Raw genomic sequence first — 20473 nt, 5'->3', positions numbered from 1 at the left:
AAACTCCTGGGCTCAAGCGATGCTACTCCCTTGGCCTCCCAAAGTGCTGGGATTACAGGTGTGAGCACTGCTCCTCGCCTCTCTGCTTTTAAAAATAAACTATTACCCGACAGGTAAAGCTACTCCTACATCCCTTTCCCCTCATTTTTTCTTTGTTGGTAACCATTGTCCTGAAGTTGGTATTGTTCCCGTGTATTTAATGTATTCATCAACAATATATAGTTATTTTGTGAGTTTTAAAAATGTACATGGTGGACGACTGCCCATACCCTTCTGCAGCTTGTTTCTATTATCAAACATTATGTTTATGAGCTCTTCCCATGTTGTAGATATAGTTAATTTAGGTGTTATATAGTATTTCATTGCATGAGTATACCATGGCATATCACTTTTACCATAAGTAGATAAATTAACTCTACATGGACCTCTTTACACATGTATTTGATTTATCAAGGGACAGTGTTATCAATAGTAATGGATCAACTAGGGAAAGTCTGGAAATTTGTGGGGGACATTTTATTTTTTAAATTTTTACGTATTTATTTTTTCTTCAGGAAATGCCAGCAGGAGGGATATTTTCAATTATTGATTGGGAGAGCCTTACTGACATTGAGAGAGGGTGAGGACAAAGGATGTGTGATGACCTGTGATGTGTGTGTCTGCCTTTCTCCCATATGATTTTTAAATATCCCCCTCAGGTCTTCTTGTACTTAAAAATTCTTTGTATGATGATCTGACTCTAGAACCTCCATTTTGCATGTACAACCAAAGTATTTTTGGCATGGTTTTAGTGTATGCTTTTTTTTTTTTTTAATTGAAACTACCATGCACATTGAGGGAAGAGTTTACTTGGTTCAGAACTTTTACCAAGTTCTGAATAAAATAACACACTTGTATCATCCTGCATTTGTAGGTTTTGCATTCATGATGACAGTGTATATAGGGGTGCAAATGTCTATTTGCTTCATTAAATCCTCTACCAAAGTCATGAAAAATTTTGCATTTTTAATATAATTATATTATTCTAAATAGGACCAGGACTAAGGTGAGGCAAGTGAGGTTGCTTAGGTGCAAAATTTGAGGAGATACAGATGCAAGTGTCCTGCAAGTGCAGGTTGAGCACTTTCCCTACTTTGCCTCCTTAAATTTTGCACGCTAAACACCTTGCTTGCCTCATCTCCATTCTGCCCTGATTATAAGTAATATTTTATGTATTTTTTTCATATTTTAGTTAGGCTGTTGCATTAGTCCATTTTCATACTGCTATGAAGAAATACCCGAGACTGGGTAATTTATAAAGAAAAAGAGGTTTCATGCACTCACAGTTCCACATGGCTGAGGAGGCTTCATAGTCATGGCAGAAAGCGGAGGAGCAAAGTCATGTCTTACATGGTGGCAGGCAAGAGAAGGTGTGCAGGGGAACTGCCCCTTTGTAAAACCATCAGATCTCGTGAAACTTACTCATTACCACAATAGCACGGGAAAAACCCACCCCCATGATTCAATTACCTCCCACCAAGTCCCTCCCATGACACGTGAGGATTATGGGAGCTATAATAAAAGATGAGATTTGGATGGGGACACAGTCAAACCATATCAGATATTATGGGGGTTTTTTGAAAACAATTTTTTTTTTTTTAAGATGGAGTCTTACTTTGTCTCCCAGGTTGGAGTGCAGTGGCATGATCTTGGCTCACTGCAGCCTCCACCTCCCGGGTTCAAGTGATTCTCCTTCCTCCCGAGTAGCTGGGATTACAGGTGCCTGGCTCCACACCTGGCTAATTTTTGTATTTTTAGTAGAGACAGGGTTTCATCATGTTGGCCAGGTTGGTCTTGAACTCCTGACCTCAAGTGATTTGCCCGCCTTGGCCTTCTAAAGTGCTGGGATTACAGGCATGAGCCACCATGCCCAGCCTTCTTTTTTTTTTTTTTTTTTTAATTTATGTGTGTTAGGTAGGTTATCTATTATGTTTGTTATAGAATAGAAAAAGAGTGTTTCAAATAATTTCCTTTAAAAGGAAATATTAGATCTGATTGGTCTGAGAACCACTGCTTTAGGACACAAACTTGGAAGTGCCCTTTGTTGGACCATATGAGCATCTTCAACTTTATTGGGTGTTGCCAGATTCCTTTACAGAATGGTTGTCTCAGTCAGAGATTGCTGTAGTGATGCTACATTAAAAGAAAGAAGGCCGGGCACGGCGGCTCACGCCTGTAATCCCAGCACTTTGGGAGGCCGAGGTGGGCAGATCACCTGAGGTCAGGAGCTTGAGACCAGCGTGGCCAACATGGTGAAACCCCTTCTCTACTAAAACATACAAAAAAATTTAGCTGGGCGTGGTGGTGGGAGCCTGCAATCTCAGCTGCTTGGGAGGCAGAGGGAGAGAATCGCCTGAACCCAGGAGGCGGAGGTTGCAGTGAGCTGAGATCACACAGCTGCATTCCAGCATGGGTGACAGAGCAAGACTCTCTCTCCAACAATAACAACAACAACAACAGCAACAAACCCCAAAAGACCCCAAGTTCAAAACTCAGTGGCTTAATATAGTAAGGATTTATTTTTCCCTGTCAACCTGTGAGTAGGTTGCAACAAAAATTAGCTGGGCAGGATTCTGGACTTCAGGCTCTGGGCTCCAGTCTGCAGGTCAGATTGAGGTTGAGTTCAGGTCTACTCCAGGTCTCTCATTCTCTTGGACTAACAGCTACCTAGGGCATGTTGTTCTCATGGAAAGTGGCAGAAGTAAAAGAAGCCAAGTGGAAATATGTGAAACCTCATGTGGGCCATGCATAGAACTGACTCACTGTCGTTTTTGCTAACATTTCATGGACTTTAGCTTGTCACAAGCCTAACATCCATGAGGTAGGGCAATATATTCTGTTTATTCTAGTGAATGGTACTGCAAAGTTATGTGGCAACGATGTGGATTAGAATTCTAATACAGGGAGGGTGTGAAGAATTATGAATAATGATTCAGTTTACCACATGGTTGTACCATTATATACCTCACCAGTAATAGATGCAAACTCCTGTTTCTCATCTTCACTAGTCTTGATGTTACCCAACTTCACATTCGTGCTAGTTTGAGTGTTAAATGACGTTGTTATTTTAATTTTTGTTTCCAATTATATAGGTCTTTTAAAATACTATCTATTCATTTTAAAAGATTAGTTTTAGCCTCCACTCTAAAGTTCGTTAGAATAAGGAGGTTTTTGTGATGAAAATAAAAATTTGGAATCTGAGATTATGATAGTTATAATTAATTACTCGCTTTGGCTACCAACTAATTTGTTTTTCCTTTGCTTATGTAATGTCAGATATTCTGAGGACCATTAAAATGTCTAGACTGTGTTCTCCAAGAGCCCTGTTCTAATGTTCTGATTCTGTGTACGTGATGCATTCGTAATTTTATTTCCATGTAGTGATCTAATTTTATTGACCCCACTAAGTAAGTAAGGTGTAGGCATTATATTGCAAACTACTCTTGCAAAAGTGTGACTGTACTGCAAAAATGCAGATGTTGTGGGTTTCAATAAGTGGATTTCTGGTACGTTTCTCTGGGAAGAATGCTTCCTGTTTATTGGGACTCCTCTGATGTGGAGGCAGGTCTTGCTGGAGAGCTGCATTCAGGTGAGAGAGGGGTGGGAAGGAAGAAAGGCACCCATAGAGCTTCTGCCTTGTAACTATAATCTCATTTGTGCTGGGATCAGACAGATCAGTCCAAGAGTGGTAGTATTTTTTTATTTTTATTTTTTTGAGATGGAGTCTCGCTCTGTTGCCCAGACTGGAGTGCAGTGGCTCAATCTCAGCTCACTGCAAGCTCTGCCTCCTGGGTTCATGCCATTCTCCCACCTCAGCCTCCTGAGCAGCTGGAATTACGGGGGCCCATCACACACCCGGCAAATTTTTTGTATTTTTAGTAGAGATGGGGTTTCACTGTGTTAGCCAGGATGGTCTCGATCTCCTGACCTCAGGATCTGCCTGCCTCGGCCTCCCAAAGTGCTGGGATTACAGGTGTGAGCCACCGCACCTGGCCTATTTTTAAAATATATTTGTTTATTTTGAGACAAAGTCTCGCTCTTTTGCCAGGCTGGAGTGCAATGGCACCATCTCAGCTCATTGTAACCTCTACCTCTCAGGTTAAAGCGATTCTCCTGCCTCAGCCTCCCAAGTAGCTGGGACTCCAGGCACGTGCCACCATGCACAGCTAATTTTTTTGTATTTTTAGTAGAGACAGGATTTCATCATGGTGGCCAGGATTGTCTCGATCTCTTGACCTCATGATTTGTCCGGCCTTGGCCTCCCAAAGTGTTGGGATTACAGGCGTGAACCACCGCGCCTGGCTGAGTGGTGGTATTTTTAAAGAAGCACAGGCCGGCCGGGTGCGGTGGCTCAAGCCTGTAATCCCAGCACTTTGGGAGGCCGAGACGGGTGGATCACGAGGTCAGGAGATCGAGACCATCCTGGCTAACATGGTGAAACCCCGTCTCTACTAAAAAAATACAAAAAAATTAGCCGGGCGAGGTGGCGGGCGCCTGTAGTCCCAGCTACTCGGGAGGCTGAGGCGAGAGAATGGCATAAACCCGGGAGGCGGAGCTTGCAGTGAGCTGAGATCCGGCCACTGCACTCCAGCCTGGGCGACAGAGCGAGACTCCGTCTCAAAAAAAAAAAAAAAAAAAAAGAAGCACAGGCCATACCTGCAAAAACAATAAAAGTTGAAAAGGAATTTCTTTCTATACTGTTATTTCTTAAAGGAGATACAATTAATAACCCCAGTAACATTTCCAGAGCCCTCCTTTGGCTTCTACCTCTCATTTCTCACTTCTCTCCTCAGTTCTTTCTCCTGTGGCTGGTCAGCAGAGCTTTTACCATTCTCACTCTCATCTGCTCAGCTGAGCTTAGCTGAATCATTCCATGGGCCAGCCTCATATCCTTTGGTAAAACATGGAGACTTATGTGACATTTTCAGAGAAGAACCATAGTTGAGGAAGGCCAGGCCAGTGTAGGTGGAACAATGTCTCTCTTACCAGATAAGAAAGAAGTTGCTTCCTGACCTGCAGGTGTAAAGTTTTCTGATGTCCCCCGATTTCCTTTTCCCAGGAGTCACCAGCTTCCACAGGATTTGGTGAGGATGTATCCCACTTCTGACATCTTAGAATCCAGCATCTTGATGGACAACAGAGATCAAAGATAGTATGAACCAATTACATTCTAGAAAATGCTGTTGACTAGAACTTTGTTTAGGGATAGTGGGAAAAATTAAATGCTTCAATATATATTATGGAGATTATTATGACTGACAAAGATAGGGCACTGTATTCAAATGATGGTCCTAGCAGGAAACAGATCATACATTCTATCTGTCTATCTATCTATCTATCTATCTAGCTGTCTGTCTGTCTATCTGTTGATCGATCCATCGATCGATCGACAGTCTGATTCTGTTGCCCAGGCTGGAGTGCAGTGGCATGATCTTGGCTCACTGCAAACTTACAGCTCCCAGGTTCAAGCGATTCTCGTGCCTCGGCCTCTGAGTAGCTGAGACTAAAGGCGTACACCACCAGGTCCGACTAATTTTTATATTTTTAGTAGAGACAGAGTTTTGCTATGTTGCCTAGGCTGGTCTCAAACTCCTGAGCTCAGGTGATCCGCCTGCCTTGGCCTCCCAAAGTGCTAAGATTACAGGCGTGAGCCACTTGGCCTGGCCCAAATCATGCATTCAAATTGGCAACTGAAGATAATTAATAAAAGGCTATTTACAAAGGTATTGGCAGGATAATAATAAAGAATGTTTCATTGGTAACAAAGGATAGCACAGTACCCTGGAGCAAGCTGCAGAAGGGAGCCATGACCATTCTTGGGCACAGCTCTAAAACCTGGGGAGGCAGCCGTGTGGAAAGGTTGTGGCCTTCAGTGGAGAGACACGGTCAGTCTGTGCACTGGGAGCCTGGGGAAAATGCTATGTGCCTATTGATCCCTATTGATCCCCTATTGGAGTCTTTCATTGGCTGAACCCAACCAGAAGCCTAGGGCAAGCAGCAGGGAAAGTGGAAGGGGAGGGACAAATGGAAAATAACTAGCAGAAGACATTTTCTCTGACTCATTGAAATATTTTTTTGTTTCACTGTCTTTTTCCTAACAAGAGGCATTTCTCAAGATTCCATTTACAGGAGTCTTCTTATGCTGTATCTTTCAGTAAGCTTGTGTAAATGAAAGAGAGATCTTTCTCCTTTCTGTCCTCTCTCAACTTCCAGGTTTTCTTTTTTTTTTTTTTTTTTTGAGACGGAGTCTTGCTCTGCCACCCAGGCTGGAGTGCAGTGGCCGGATCTCAGCTCACTGCAAGCTCCGCCTCCCGGGTTTACGCCATTCTCCTGCCTCAGCCTCCCGAGTAGCTGGGACTACAGGCGCCCGCCTCGTCGCCCGGCTAGTTTTTTGTATTTTTAAGTAGTTTTCATTTTCAATTGCCTGTTGTATATTTTCAGTGAGGCATAGATTACTACTCCATCTCTTCCTTCTAACAGAGTGCAATTTCTCTTCAAGGCTCTTAATAGTCTTCATCTGGTCTTTCCTTTATATATGTTAAGTTCCTAAATCCCATTAACTTTGTATTGCCTTAATCTCTCCTTGCTTCCTACTTCTGCCATTATTTCAACACTTATAATCTTATTACAGTAATCTCCCAACTGGTCTTCCTGCCTCTAATCTCTCCTAATCTATCCTATATACTGGGATGTTGCTTGCAAATTCTTTAATGTCTTTCTGTTGCCTAGCAAATAAAATAAAGACCCCTAAACCTAATATCCTAGGCCTTGTGCCGTGAGGCCACTGCATGTTTCTGGCTTGATACTAACTGCTTTCCTTCATACACCATGCTCCATTCAAAGTATGCTTTATAAAATGTAACTTTATCATATTTATCATGCTCATATTCCTTTTTTCTTTTCTTTTGTTTTGTTTTGTTTTTGAGACAGAGTCTCACTCTGTTGCATGGGCTCGAGTGCAGTGCTGTGATCTCGGCTCACTGCAACCTCCGCCTCCCGGATTCAAGCAATTCTTCTGCCTCAGCCTCCTGAGTAACTGGGATTACAGGCGCCCATCACAACGCCTAGCTAATTTTTGCATTTTTAGTAGCGACGAGGTTTCGCCATGTTGGCCAGGCTCGTCTTCAATTCCTGGCCTCAAATGATATGCCTGGCTCACCTCCCAAAGTGCTGGGATTACAGCTGTGAGCCACTGCGCCCAGCACTCATATTCATGATCACCTTAAAAAATTCTTCACTTTTGTTGTCATGGAGGCCAGATGAGTCATCTGCAAGTTAGACACCTATAGTTTATCTGAGTCTGAACACTTCCAAATACCCCACATTCGAAATGTCCCACATAACCAATATACCCCATTGGCTCCTTAGTCTCCTTGTCCTGTGGTTCCTCCACAGGATTTCACTTTTCCCTCCAGAGTTTTACTTGATGCTTGATGGTGCATCCTGGCTTGAAAGCCCCTGAACTTTGACATGCTCTGGGTCTTTTCCCCTCAGTGCATGTTTGTCTACAAGCTGAGCTCTTCCAGCTGCTGTCGTCACAAGAAACACCTGGCAGTCTATATGGAGGCGTCTCTAGCATTCCTCACCCACCTTTAATTTAAAATCATTATTTTAAAATAATTTCAAATTTGTAGAAAAGTTGAAAGTACATTACAGTTTTTTCTTCTAGAACCATTAGATGCTGATGTGGGACTTTATCACTCTGAAATACTTCAGTGTATATTTCATACAAACAAAGGTGTTCTTCAAAATAACCATAGTATACTCATCAAAATAAGAAATTAATGAGATTTATTAATCAGAAATTGGTACAGTGACACCATCTAATTCTCTCGATTCTATGCGTTTCGTCAATTATTACAATAATGTGCTTTACAGCAAAATAATTCAGTTCACAATCATGCCTTCCATTTAGTTGCCATGTCTCTCCAGACTCCCTTTTTTTGCAAAAGTTCCTAAATTTTTCCTTGACTTTGATGACCTTGACCTTGATAGTTTTGATGAATACATTCTAGTTATTTTGCAGCATACCATTCAATTTGAATCTGTTCAGTAGTTTTTTTGTTTTTTCTTTAGACAATCTTGCTCTGTCACCCAGGCTGGAGTGCAGTGGTGCGATCATGGCTCACTGCAGCCTGGACCTCCCAGGCTCAAGTGATCCTCCCCCTCAGCCTCCCAAATAGCTGGGTCCACAGGTGCATGCCACCACACCCAGCTAATTTTTGTGTAAGTTTTGCAGAGATGGGTTCTCACTGTTTTGCCCAGGCTGGTCTCAAACTCCTGGGATTTAGTGATGCTCCCACCTCGGCCTCCCAAAATGCCAGGATTATACTTATGAACCACTGCACCTGGCCTCAATGGTTCCTCATGATTGAATTCAGGTTATGTAGGTATCCTTGGCTGTGATGATGCTATGTTTTTCTCATAGAATCCTATCAGGTGGCAAATGATTTTTTCTGGGTCCCGTTATTGATTATTCTCATTGTGATTACTTGATTGATGATGTCTCTGAGGATTCTCTATTATAAAGTTATTCTATTCTCTTTTGTAGATAACAAGTATTTTTGGAGAGACACTTTGAAACTGTAAATTCTTTATCAGATGCTTAATGTACAGTCATGTGTTGCTTAATGACAATCCCTCCTTTCTGGAATACCTCCTGAAGGACCTGCTTGAGGCTGTTTTACAGTGAACTAAGTAGGAGTATGCTCTAAAATAATGACAAAACTGTAGTGAATTCATAAACCAGGAATAGAGTCATTTATTACCATTTTCAAGTATAATGTACTATACATAATTATATGTGCTATGCTTTATTTAATTGGCAGCGCAGTAGGTTACATTACAAAAGTGAGTAATTATTTGTGCTACAGTGTTACAATGGCTGCAAAATCATTAGGTGATAGGAATCTTTCAGTTCCATTTTAATCTTTTGTTATATAATCTTGGCAGTACGTTACAAAGTGAGTAATAAGTTGTGCTACAATGTTACAATGGTTGCGACATCATTAGGTGATAGGAACCTTTCAGTTTCGTTTTCATCTTTTGATATATAATCTTGTACTGTTGTTTAATGTGGTCTGTCATTGACAGATATGTTGTTATGTGATGCATGACTGTATTCATTTACTGCTGCTGCTTCTTCCTTCTTTCTTCTTCCTCCGCCTTCTTCTTTTTTTTCTTCTTTCTTTCTCCTCCTCCCCCTTCTTCTTCCTTTGTTTTTTGAGATAGAGTTTTGCTCTTGTTGCCCAGGCTGGAGTGCAATGGTACAATCTTGACTCACTGCAACCTCCGCCTCCCAGGTTCAAGTGATTCTTCTGCCTCAGCCTCCCAAGTAGCTAGATTACAGGCATGCACCATCACGCCTGGCTAATTTTGTATTTTTAGTAGGGATGGGGTTTCTCCATGTTGGTCAGGCTGGTCTCGAACTCCCGACCTCAGGTGATCCACCTGCCTCGGCCTCCCCATTTACTTCTTTAAACCAGTGTGGAATCCTGTTTTTCTGTTGTATTCACTGGGATATAGCCTATTTTTACTATTGTTATTTCAATACTCAAATTGTCCTAGATTTGGCCCATGGAAACCCATTCAGGCTAACTTCTGTATGCTTTTGACATGTCCCTGTTATTCTTTGAGGACTTGATTACTTTCTAAGATGTCCCAGTCTCATCTTGTAGTTTTCCTCTTCCAGTCTTGGAATCAGCAGTTTCTCTGAGGATACCTTTTTCCTTTTAGTGGAGAAAACTATTTAGAAGCCAAGATCTGGGCACAAGGTATGCTTGTTGCCATTGAGGAGTTGTTGTTCCCAGTCCTGTCAGGGGAGAGTAAGGGAATATATGTATATATACATATATAGATCTATGCACTTTTACACATATATGTTTTTTGTTTGTTTGTTTTTTAGACGGAGTTTCACTCTTGTTGCCCAGACTGGAGTACAATGGCTCAGTCTCAGCTCACTGCAACCTCCACCTCCCAGGTTCAAGCGATTCTACTGCCTGAGCCTCCTAAGTAGCTGGGATTACAGGCACATGCCACCATGCCTGGCTAATTTTGTGTTTTGGGTAGAGATGGGGTTTCACCATATTGGCCAAGCTGGTCTTGAACTCCTGACCTCAGGTGATCTGCCCACCTTGTCCTCCCAAAGTGCTGAGATTACAGACATGAACCACCGCGCCCAGCCACATGTATTGTTTTTATATCTAGTTCTTACCTATCTATCTTGAAATTATAAGTTCATATTGATATCTCAGATCCTCATCTAATGTGTCCAGTTTCCTTCTTTTCATATTTGTTTATCTCCCAAAAATCAGAAATGTAGGTCCCATTACCCTTAATATATTTACCTATTTGCTTAACCCATCTGTATGCAACCAGTATCTCTTAATATCCCCTCTCACCTCATTCTGGCTCTGATATCACATGCTTGGGCTTTGAAACCACATGCTAAGCATCCTTCTCAGAGGCCTTGCTCAGTTGTTTGGGCTCCAGCACCCAATATCCTCTACATCCAACCCCCTTCCCTAGGGGATGCCTCCTATACACACTGGGCTCTTGACACCACGTGCAGCCTGCCCCCTGCTCTTATACCCTCCTTTCTCTGCTTGGGCCGTGACACCCTAAGCAGGGCTGCCCGATGCATCGATACTCTCCTCACCTTGCTGAGTCTCAGTGCTGCCGCCAACCCCCACTGTCTTCACCCAAGCATAGATACCTACCTCGCTTGGCCCCACCTATGCCTTTAGAACTATGTAGGAAGGAGAAGAGAAAGAAGAGGTGGGCCCACTTTTTGATTGATTCTTCTCCCACCCCTTTCTCTTTCTTGCTACCTTAAAGAAACTCCAAATAACGTATTACTCAGTTACTATATACTTAAAGTTTTTGGTCTCATTCTTGGTTCCAAAGTCATGTCCTCTTTCATTACGCTAAGCTCTCATCTATTTGTCATATTCTTCGGTTCTTAAGGTGGAATCGATCAAATTATGTGAAGATGTAAGGCCTTGAAGAAACCTTGCAAACCTTGCCACAAAGAGCATGTCTGTTGGAAAGCAGCAGTTTGAATGCAAGCTCCAGTTTGCACATATTTATGTCAGCTCTGTGTGTGTGTGTGTATGTGTCTGTCTGTCTGTCTGAGAAAGAAGAGAAACTTTTGAAATTGGGCTGAATAATTTATAAAGGACTCTCTTGTTGTGATAGTCTTTAAACATCCCCAGATTCGGCCTGTCAATCTGAGACTTCTCAGCCTCCATAACTATAAGAAATAAATTCCTTTTCTTTATAAATTACCTAGTTTCAGGTATTTTGTTATGAGCAACAAAAAAATAGACTAATACAGGCTCTGTTTTCTTTTAAGATGGCAGGAGTCGGGTTAATCCCAGAGTCTGTGGGATTATCTATTATACAACAGCGCATCTCTCTTTTCCATGTTGGGGTCAGTTACGTGTGCCCTAAACTAAGTGCTCAGTGAATTTGTGTGCACTTCTCCTATTGTATTACTTAATTTTTTCCCCCAAGGACCCAGTAATAGTTAGATGCGGAGGTGACTCTATCACTTAATGTCTGTATGACTTAGGATACATTATTTAATATGTGAGGGTCAGTTTTCTCATTTGTACAGTGGGGATTTTAATAACTTTCTTACCCTGTTGCTATGAGGATTAAATGAGATACAACATATGTAAATATGCCCAACACATGTGCAGAGTCAGTGCTCAATATAGGCATTAACTTCCCTCTACTGCAGGTTTAAGATTCATGCAAGGATGTTAGAACAGCTCAATCTGGACTGTTCTCATGACCATTCAGATTTAATATTTACCCTAAAACTGGCATTATCCTTGATTTAGTCATGATGTGATCATTAAATTTGTTAATAAAATTGAGTCCTGAATAAGAACTGCCTGTGATTTGGATTTTGGCAGATAATTTAGGTAGCTGTACCATCAATGGTAACTGTTTATCCAGAGTAATTCTTTTTACCACTAGATGGTGCTTGTCCATATATTTGTGAGACTCTCCTATATAAAGTTACATAATTTGGGGTAAAACACATCTTGTTGACCTTTGAGAATTGTATAGTGATATTGATACTCATGTTCACCTTGTTGATGAGATGTTTTTAAGGGTAAAATTTAGGGAAGGATTTGATGAGAATTTAAAAGTTTGGATCACTTTGTTTACCCATATAATTCCCAACTCCTAAGTTTAAGATATTTACTAAAAAAAGGATGAGATGGGGAGAATTAATGTGGGTAATATGGTATTCGTATTTTTGAAATGTGTGCGAAATTGGACCTACGCTAGTTCATGAATTTGTTAGAAGTATCAAGATAATTAAGCAATTTGTAGGCCCACATAATTTCCACTTGATTTTTCATATGAACAGAAAAGCTTAGCAGACATTTCACACTCCAAAGTACTAGTAGTGGATAGTAAACATCGCGTACAACTCAGAGTACGCATTATTTGAAGTTTGGTGACATCAAAAAATATAAAGCAATTTTTGTTTTGCTTTCTGAACAAATTCAAAGAGCAAATTCAACATGCCTCACGTGGGGATACAGAGATGAGGTATGGTCCCTTCTTTCATGAAGTTAGGAATAATTAATTTTGTTTGACTGGGGTTAGCTGGTATAATAGAGGTTGTGTGGGATCAGAGGAAAAGGTGATCAGAATTTGTGTTACACAACTATTTTAGATGAACTGCAAGGAAATCCCTGCTAGAGATTTCCTACTCTGTGCTTTCCACAAATAGCTGACATAACCAGTTTGGAAATAAATACTTTGGTGATTTATTTTATTTTACTTTATTTCCTTGTGAGACAGAGTCTCACTCTGTTGCTGAGGCTGGAGTGCAGTAGCATGATCTTGGCTCACTGCAACCTCTGCCTCTCAGGTTCAAGCGATTCTTATGTCTCAGCCTCCCAAGTAGCTGGGATTACAGGCATATACCACCATGTCTGGCTAATTTTTGTATTTGTAGTACAGATGGGGTTTTGCCATGTTGGCCAGGCTGGTCTCAAACTCCTAACCTCCAGCGATCTACCCACCTTGGCCTCCCAAAGTGCTGGGACTCCAGCCGTGAGCTACCACGCCCAGCGTGATAATTTTAATTTTCAAAATTTCTCAACACTAAGAGCAGTTCTGGGTTGTGTGAGTAGTCTATTTTAGTTGAAAGTGGGATGATTCTGCTGTTTCATTCTAACTGTAAGTGGGAAGGAGGGGAGGAGACGGGCTGGTGGTGAATTGAGAGTTGAGGGGTACTGAAGCAGAGTCAATGAGTTGAGAGGTGGTGTCATGTAGGGTAAAGGGTTTTATTTGTAAGCAATGGAAACTGACTCTAAAGGAAAAGTGAAAAATTTTCAGAATCTAATAGAAAGTTAAAGGATTCAGTTTCAGAAAGGACAAAATCAAGAGCATTTTCAGGGATTTAGGTAGCAGGAAATAACAAATCATTTTCTCAGGATGCCACTGTAAGAATAAATGAATTCTGGCTGCTTCAGTTTCTTTCTTTTATTATGTAAAAACATTACTGATAAATACTATATTCTTTGGAGATAGCATAAGTACCAATCCCAGCTGACATCAGATGAAATGGGGAAGGCTAGTGTGAGGGAAAAGAGGAGCAGGTTTTCATGGAAAGACTAGTTTTGGATGTCAGTAGAACAGTTTTAAATATTCAAATTGAGATATTGGGTAGGTAGTTGGATATATGAGTCTGGAGGTAGAGAAAGAGATTTTGGATAGGTGGTATTTAAAGTCATTGGATTAGATATGGTTACTAAAGAAGTGAGTATACATGAGAGTCCTTAAATTGTATGGTGAGGCTTTCCAACCCAAAGAGAATGGGAGGAAGAAGAACTGGCAAAGGAGACTGAGAAGGATGATTAAGAACTGCTGCTGCTGCACCTTTAAGTGAGAATTCATGTGTGTATTCAAATTCTCTGAGCCCTTTCATATAGTTTGCCTATCCACATTCTTAATCTCCAATCTTTGAGCTAGAAATCCTTCAGTCCAGCTTTTTCAGCAGGACATTAGCCATTGCTCAGGAATTTATATAGATTCTGATCCTATGGCTTTTCTTCTGGCAGACAAAGTAAGAAGATGTGTTATTTGAAGACTCTCTCCCTTCTTCATTATTCTCAGTTACCCCAAAGTAGGGCTATCAGTAGTAAATGAGTACTATCATGCCATATAGAGCCATCAAAATGGGCTGGGTGTTTTTCATCTTTAAGTATCTAACAGGGTTCTGGGTGAGTCCCCATGAACTGGTATATGTTTGGGGCACAGGAGTAGACTTACTGGGTGTGTACATCCTATTATGCAACCTCCTGGGCCTTTGGGCCTGCTATGGCATCATTGGCTTGGCTGTTCAAGGCTGCAGCAAGAAAACTGCTCCTCTTTTGATGTTCTTTGCCTAGTCCCAGATTCTTGTCACTAAAAATTGGCTTCTGATTTGGTTCCTGACTCTGCATCACACCCTGAACTTCAGACATATTGATTTTCCGTGAGATTGCGCTCGGCACCAATCCCTTCACTTATATTGGCCACATTTCTACAGAATAATTTCTGACCTTATTATTGGCTCAGATACCTCAAATGAAACCTGTTACCAGGGTGTTCTCTTGTTCACATCTGGCATCAGTCTCTCTTTGGTACCAGACATCACCCACTGTGAAACCTTTTTTCTCCTTTTGACACAGAGTCTCACTCTGTCGCCCAGGCTGGAGTGCAATGGGGCAATCTTGGCTCTCTGCAACCTCTGCCTCCCAGGTTCAAGCAATTCTCCCGCCTCAGCCTCCCGAGTAGCTGGGATTACAGAGGCCTACCACCACGCCTGACTACTAATTTTTATATTTTTGGTAGAGACAGGGTTTTGCCATGTTGGCCAGGCTGGTCTCAAACACCTGACCTCAAGTGATCCATCTGCATTGGCCTTCCAATGTGCTGGAATTACAGGCATGAGCCACTGCGTCCAGCCCACCTTTTCTTATTTTCCAAAAATTTTCAATTTTCTAGCTAGTCCTAATATAATGAATCATTTTTCTCCTTTGCTAGTTCAGAAGTACTGGCTGAACTAGTTAAATTAACCCCTATTATGACTTGTAAAAATCCAAACTGCTTGAAACATTTATATAATTCTATAGGAGGCCTCCTGTTTTCCTGTATCAGCCCATATCTCAGCTATGTTAATTTCTTTGATGAACTTGGTGGTCAGGGTGTTTATGTGGATCTCTTTGGGGTAATGTTGGTAGAAAATTAGGTTGTGAGTTTATCCACTTTTGTAAAATGGAATGTTTATTGATATTTTAAAAATAGCACTGAGGGATATTTTCTCTTCTGCTTTCTTTCGTTAAACTGGTTCACTTGAAACCAATATTTTAGCTATCTGCTGCATTTAGTTTTTACTGTATTTTTCAGAGTCCTTTAACATTGTTATATACAGATTTCATAGTCAAATTTATTTTTAAAGTTTATTATAAAACTAATTCGTCTTTGCAGACCAATGTATTTTAATAATATTATGATCACTAGAGGGCACTCTTTAAAAGATAAAGCAGATTTTTTTCATTTCTCGATTTTTGAAATCTGTATGATCATAGCTATTGAAACGAAGGTAGTGATTAAAATGATTGTTGTGTTCTGATTAAATATGAGAAACATAAATCATAATCTATAAAGGATACCGAAAATACTTTAAATAATCAACCAAATACAGGAATGCAGATGTTGTTACTTGAATTGACTATCCAACTTGTCTCAGGCTGAACTTCCAAAATGTACACTTTTAACATGACACACTTGGGCACTAATGCTGTGAAACATACATATATTTTTAAAATTCAGCAAATAGCAAATACCTACTGAGGGTTTATGATGGTCTAGGCTCCCTAGAGGACACAAAAATGATTTAGATATAACCCTTGTCCACAGCGAATGTATGATCTAGCATAGTGGTATCCAGTAGAAATATGATATTCAAGCCACACATGAGCCACATATGAAATTTCACATCTTCTAGAAGATACATTAACAAAGAGAAACAGATGAAATTATTTTTAATAATATCTTTTATATAGCTCCATATATTCAAGATACTATCATTTCAAAGTGTATTAAATATAAAAATGATTAATGAGATATTTACAGGTTGTTTTTGGTATTAAGAGTCTGAAATCCAATGTGTACTTTCCATTTCTAGCACACCTTCCCTTGCATTGGCCACATTTCAAGTGCTCAGTATCCACATGTAGCTCGTGGCTATCCTTTTGGACAGTGCAGCTCTGGGGCCCTGCACAGCTGTGGAGCTCAGCATTTTCACTAGGCTGCATCCTGGAGATTTAGGTAATAACCTCTCAATCTTTGTTGAGGTATCACTTATATACCAAGAAATTCATCCATTGTAGTGTGCAATTCTGTTACCTGTTCTCTTTTAAACAGCATCTGTTCTTATTCCAAGGATGTAACATCTTGTCTCGCTGAGCTTTTTTTTTTTTTTTAAAGTGTTTTGTTGGTTGTTTTTGTCAGTATTTTGTTAGAAATTTTCCTCAAATGAGGCTGTAATCTCAGCACTTTGGGAGGCTGAGGTAGGAGGATCGCTTGAGGTCAGGAGTTTGAGACCAGCCTGGGCAACATAGTGAGACCCCCATCTCTAAAAAAAAAAAATTTTTTTTTTTTTTTTATTTATTTTATTTTTTTATTTTTATTTATTTATTTTTTTTTATTATACTTTAAGTTCTAGGGTACATGTGCATAACGTTTATACCATGTATAACTCCCCAATGCAATCCTCCCTCCTCCCCCCTCCCCTGATAGGCCCCAGTGTGTGATGTTCCCCTTCCCGAGTCCAAGTGATCTCATTGTTCAGTTCCCACCTATGAGTGAGAACATGCGGTGTTTGGTTTTCTCTTCTTGTGATAGTTTGCTAAGAATGATGGTTTCCAGCTGCATCCATGTCCCTACAAAGGACGCAAACTCATCCTTTTTGATGGCTGCATAGTATTCCATGGTGTATATGTGCCACATTTTCTTAATCCAGTCTGTCACTGATGGACATTTGGGTTGATTCCAAGTCTTTGCTATTGTGAATAGTGCCGCAATAAACATACGTGTGCATGTGTCTTTGTAGTAGAGTAATTTATAATCCTTTGGGTATATACCCAGTAGTGGGATGGCTGGGTCATATGGTACATCTAGTTCTAGATCCTTGAGGAATCGCCATACTGTTTTCCATAATGGTTGAACTAGTTTACAATCCCACCAACAGTGTAAAAGTGTTCCTATTTCTCCACATCCTCTCCAACATCTATTGTTTCCTGACTTCTTAATGATTGCCATTCTAACTGGTGTGAGATGGTATCTCATTGTGGTTTTGATTTGCATTTCTCTGATGGCGAGTGATGACGAGCATTTTTTCATGTGTCTGTTGGCTGTATGGATGTCTTCTTTTGAGAAATGTCTGTTCATATCCTTTCCCCACTTTTTGATGGGGTTGTTGTTTTTTTCTTGTAAATTGTTTGAGTTCTTTGTAGATTCTGGATATTAGCCCTTTGTCAGATGAGTAGGTTGCAAAAATTTTCTCCCATTCTGTAGGTTGCCTGTTCACTCTGATGGTAGTTTCTTTTGCTGTGCAAAAGCTCTTTAGTTTAATTAGATCCCATTTGTCAATTTTGGCTTTTGCTGCCGTTGCTTTTGGTGTTTTAGACATGAAGTCCTTGCCCATGCCTATGTCCTGAATGGTACTACCTAGATTTTCTTCTAGGGTTTTTATGGTATTAGGTCTAACATTTAAGTCTCTAATCCATCTTGAATTAATTTTCGTATAAGGGGTAAGGAAAGGATCCAGTTTCAGCTTTCTACTTATGGCTAGCCAATTTTCCCAGCACCATTATTAAATAGGGAATCCTTTCCCCATTTCTTGTTTTTGTCAGGTTTGTCAAAGATCAGATGGCTGTAGATGTGTGGTATTATTTCTGAGGACTCTGTTCTGTTCCATTGGTCTATTCTCTGTTGTGGTACCAGTACCATGCTGTTTTGGTTACTGTAGCCTTGTAGTATAGTTTGAAGTCAGGTAGCGTGACGCCTCCAGCTTTGTCCTTTTGACCTAGGATTGTCTTGGCAATGCGGGCTCTTTTTTGGTTCCATATGAACTTTAAAGCCGTTTTTTCCAATTCTGTGAAGAAAGTCATTGGTAGCTTGATGGGGATGGCATTGAATCTATAAATACCTTGGGCAGTATGGCCATTTTCACGATATTGATTCTTCCTATCCATGAGCATGGTATGTTCTTCCATTTGTTTGTGTCCTCTTTGATTTCACTGAGCAGTGGTTTGTAGTTCTCCTTGAAGAGGTCCTTTACATCCCTTGTAAGCTGGATTCCTAGGTATTTTATTCTTTTTGAAGCAATTGTGAATGGAAGTTGATTCCTGATTTGGCTCTCTGCTTGTCTGTTACTGGTGTATAAGAATGCTTGTGATTTTTGCACATTAATTTTGTATCCTGAGACTTTGCTGAAGTTGCTTATCAGCTTAAGGAGATTTTGGGCTGAGACGATGGGGTTTTCTAAATATACAATCATGTCATCTGCAAACAGGGACAATTTGACTTCTTCTTTTCCTAACTGGATACCCTTGATTTCTTTCTCTTGCCTGATTGCCCTAGCCAGAACTTCCAACACTATGTTGAATAGGAGTGGTGAGAGAGGGCATCCCTGTCTTGTGCCAGTTTTCAAAGGGAATTTTTCCAGTTTTTGCCCATTCAGTATGATATTAGCTGTGGGTTTGTCGTAAATAGCTCTTATTATTTTGAGGTACGTTCCCTCAATACCGAATTTATTGAGCGTTTTTAGCATAAAGGGCTGTTGAATTTTGTCAAAAGCCTTTTCTGCATCTATTGAGATAATCATGTGGTTCTTGTCTTTGGTTCTGTTTATATGCTGGATTACGTTTATTGATTTGCGAATGTTGAACCAGCCTTGCATCCCAGGGATGAAGCCCACTTGATCATGGTGGATAAGCTTTTTGATGTGCTGCTGAATCCGGTTTGCCAGTATTTTATTGAGAATTTTTGCATCGATGTTCATCAGGGATATTGGTCTAAAATTCTCTTTTTTTGTTGTGTCTCTGCCAGGCTTTGGTATCAGGATGATGTTGGCCTCATAAAATGAGTTAGGGAGGATTCCCTCTTTTTCTATTGATTGGAATAGTTTCAGAAGGAATGGTACCAGCTCCTCCTTGTACCTCTGGTAGAATTCAGCTGTGAATCCATCTGGTCCTGGACTTTTTTTTGTGGGTAGGCTATTAATTGTTGCCTCAATTTCAGAGCCTGTTATTGGTCTATTCAGGGATTCAACTTCTTCCTGGTTCAGTCTTGGGAGAGTGTAAGTGTCCAGGAAATTATCCATTTCTTCTAGATTTTCTAGTTGATTTGCGTAGAGGCATTTATAGTATTCTCTGATGGTTGTTTGTATTTCTGTGGGGTCGGTGGTGATATCCCCTTTATCATTTTTTATTGCGTCTATTTGATTCCTCTCTCTTTTCTTCTTTATTAGTCTTGCTAGCGGTCTGTCAATTTTGTTGATCTTTTCAAAAAACCAACTCCTGGATTCATTGATTTTTTGGAGGGTTTTTTGTGACTCTATCTCCTTCAGTTCTGCTCTGATCTTAGTTATTTCTTGCCTTCTGCTAGCTTTTGAATGTGTTTGCTCTTGCCTCTCTAGTTCTTTTAATTGTGATGTTAGAGTGTCAATTTTAGATCTTTCCTGCTTTCTCTTGTGGGCATTTAGTGCTATAAATTTCCCTCTACACACTGCTTTAAATGTGTCCCAGAGATTCTGGTATGTTGTATCTTTGTTCTCATTGGTTTCAAAGAACATCTTTATTTCTGCTTTCATTTCGTTATGTACCCAGTAGTCATTCAGGAGCAGGTTGTTCAGTTTCCATGTAGTTGAGTGGTTTTGATTGAGTTTCTTAGTCCTGAGTTCTAGTTTGATTGCACTGTGGTCTGAGAGACAGTTTGTTATAATTTCTGTTCTTTTACATTTGCTGAGGAGTGCTTTACTTCCAATTATGTGGTCAATTTTGGAATAAGTGCGATGTGGTGCTGAGAAGAATGTATATTCTGTTGATTTGGGGTGGAGAGTTCTATAGATGTCTATTAGGTCCGCTTGGTGCAGAGATGAGTTCAATTCCTGGATATCCTTGTTAACTTTCTGTCTCGTTGATCTGTCTAATGTTGACAGTGGAGTGTTGAAGTCTCCCATTATTATTGTATGGGAGTCTAAGTCTCTTTGTAAGTCTCTAAGGACTTGCTTTATGAATCTGGGTGCTCCTGTATTGGTGCATATATATTTAGGAGAGTTAGCTCTTCCTGTTGAATTGATCCCTTTACCATTATGTAATGGCCTTCTTTGTCTCTTTTGATCTTTGATGGTTTA

General features: G+C 40.4%; 1 protein-coding gene across 6 annotated transcripts in view; it reads left to right on the top strand.

The window, feature by feature from the left end:
• The window catches only part of ST7 (suppression of tumorigenicity 7), a 287041-nt gene that overhangs the window by 21699 nt on the left and 244869 nt on the right, over positions 1 to 20473 (top strand). The window lies entirely within an intron of this gene.

The sequence above is a fragment of the Trachypithecus francoisi genome, unplaced genomic scaffold (genome assembly GCF_009764315.1).
Source record: "Trachypithecus francoisi isolate TF-2019V2 unplaced genomic scaffold, Tfra_2.0 Lachesis_group4, whole genome shotgun sequence".
Classification (NCBI taxonomy): Eukaryota; Metazoa; Chordata; class Mammalia; order Primates; family Cercopithecidae; genus Trachypithecus; species Trachypithecus francoisi.
The sequence above is the reverse complement of the archived record's forward strand: the minus strand, read 5'-3'. Positions and strand labels throughout refer to the sequence as shown.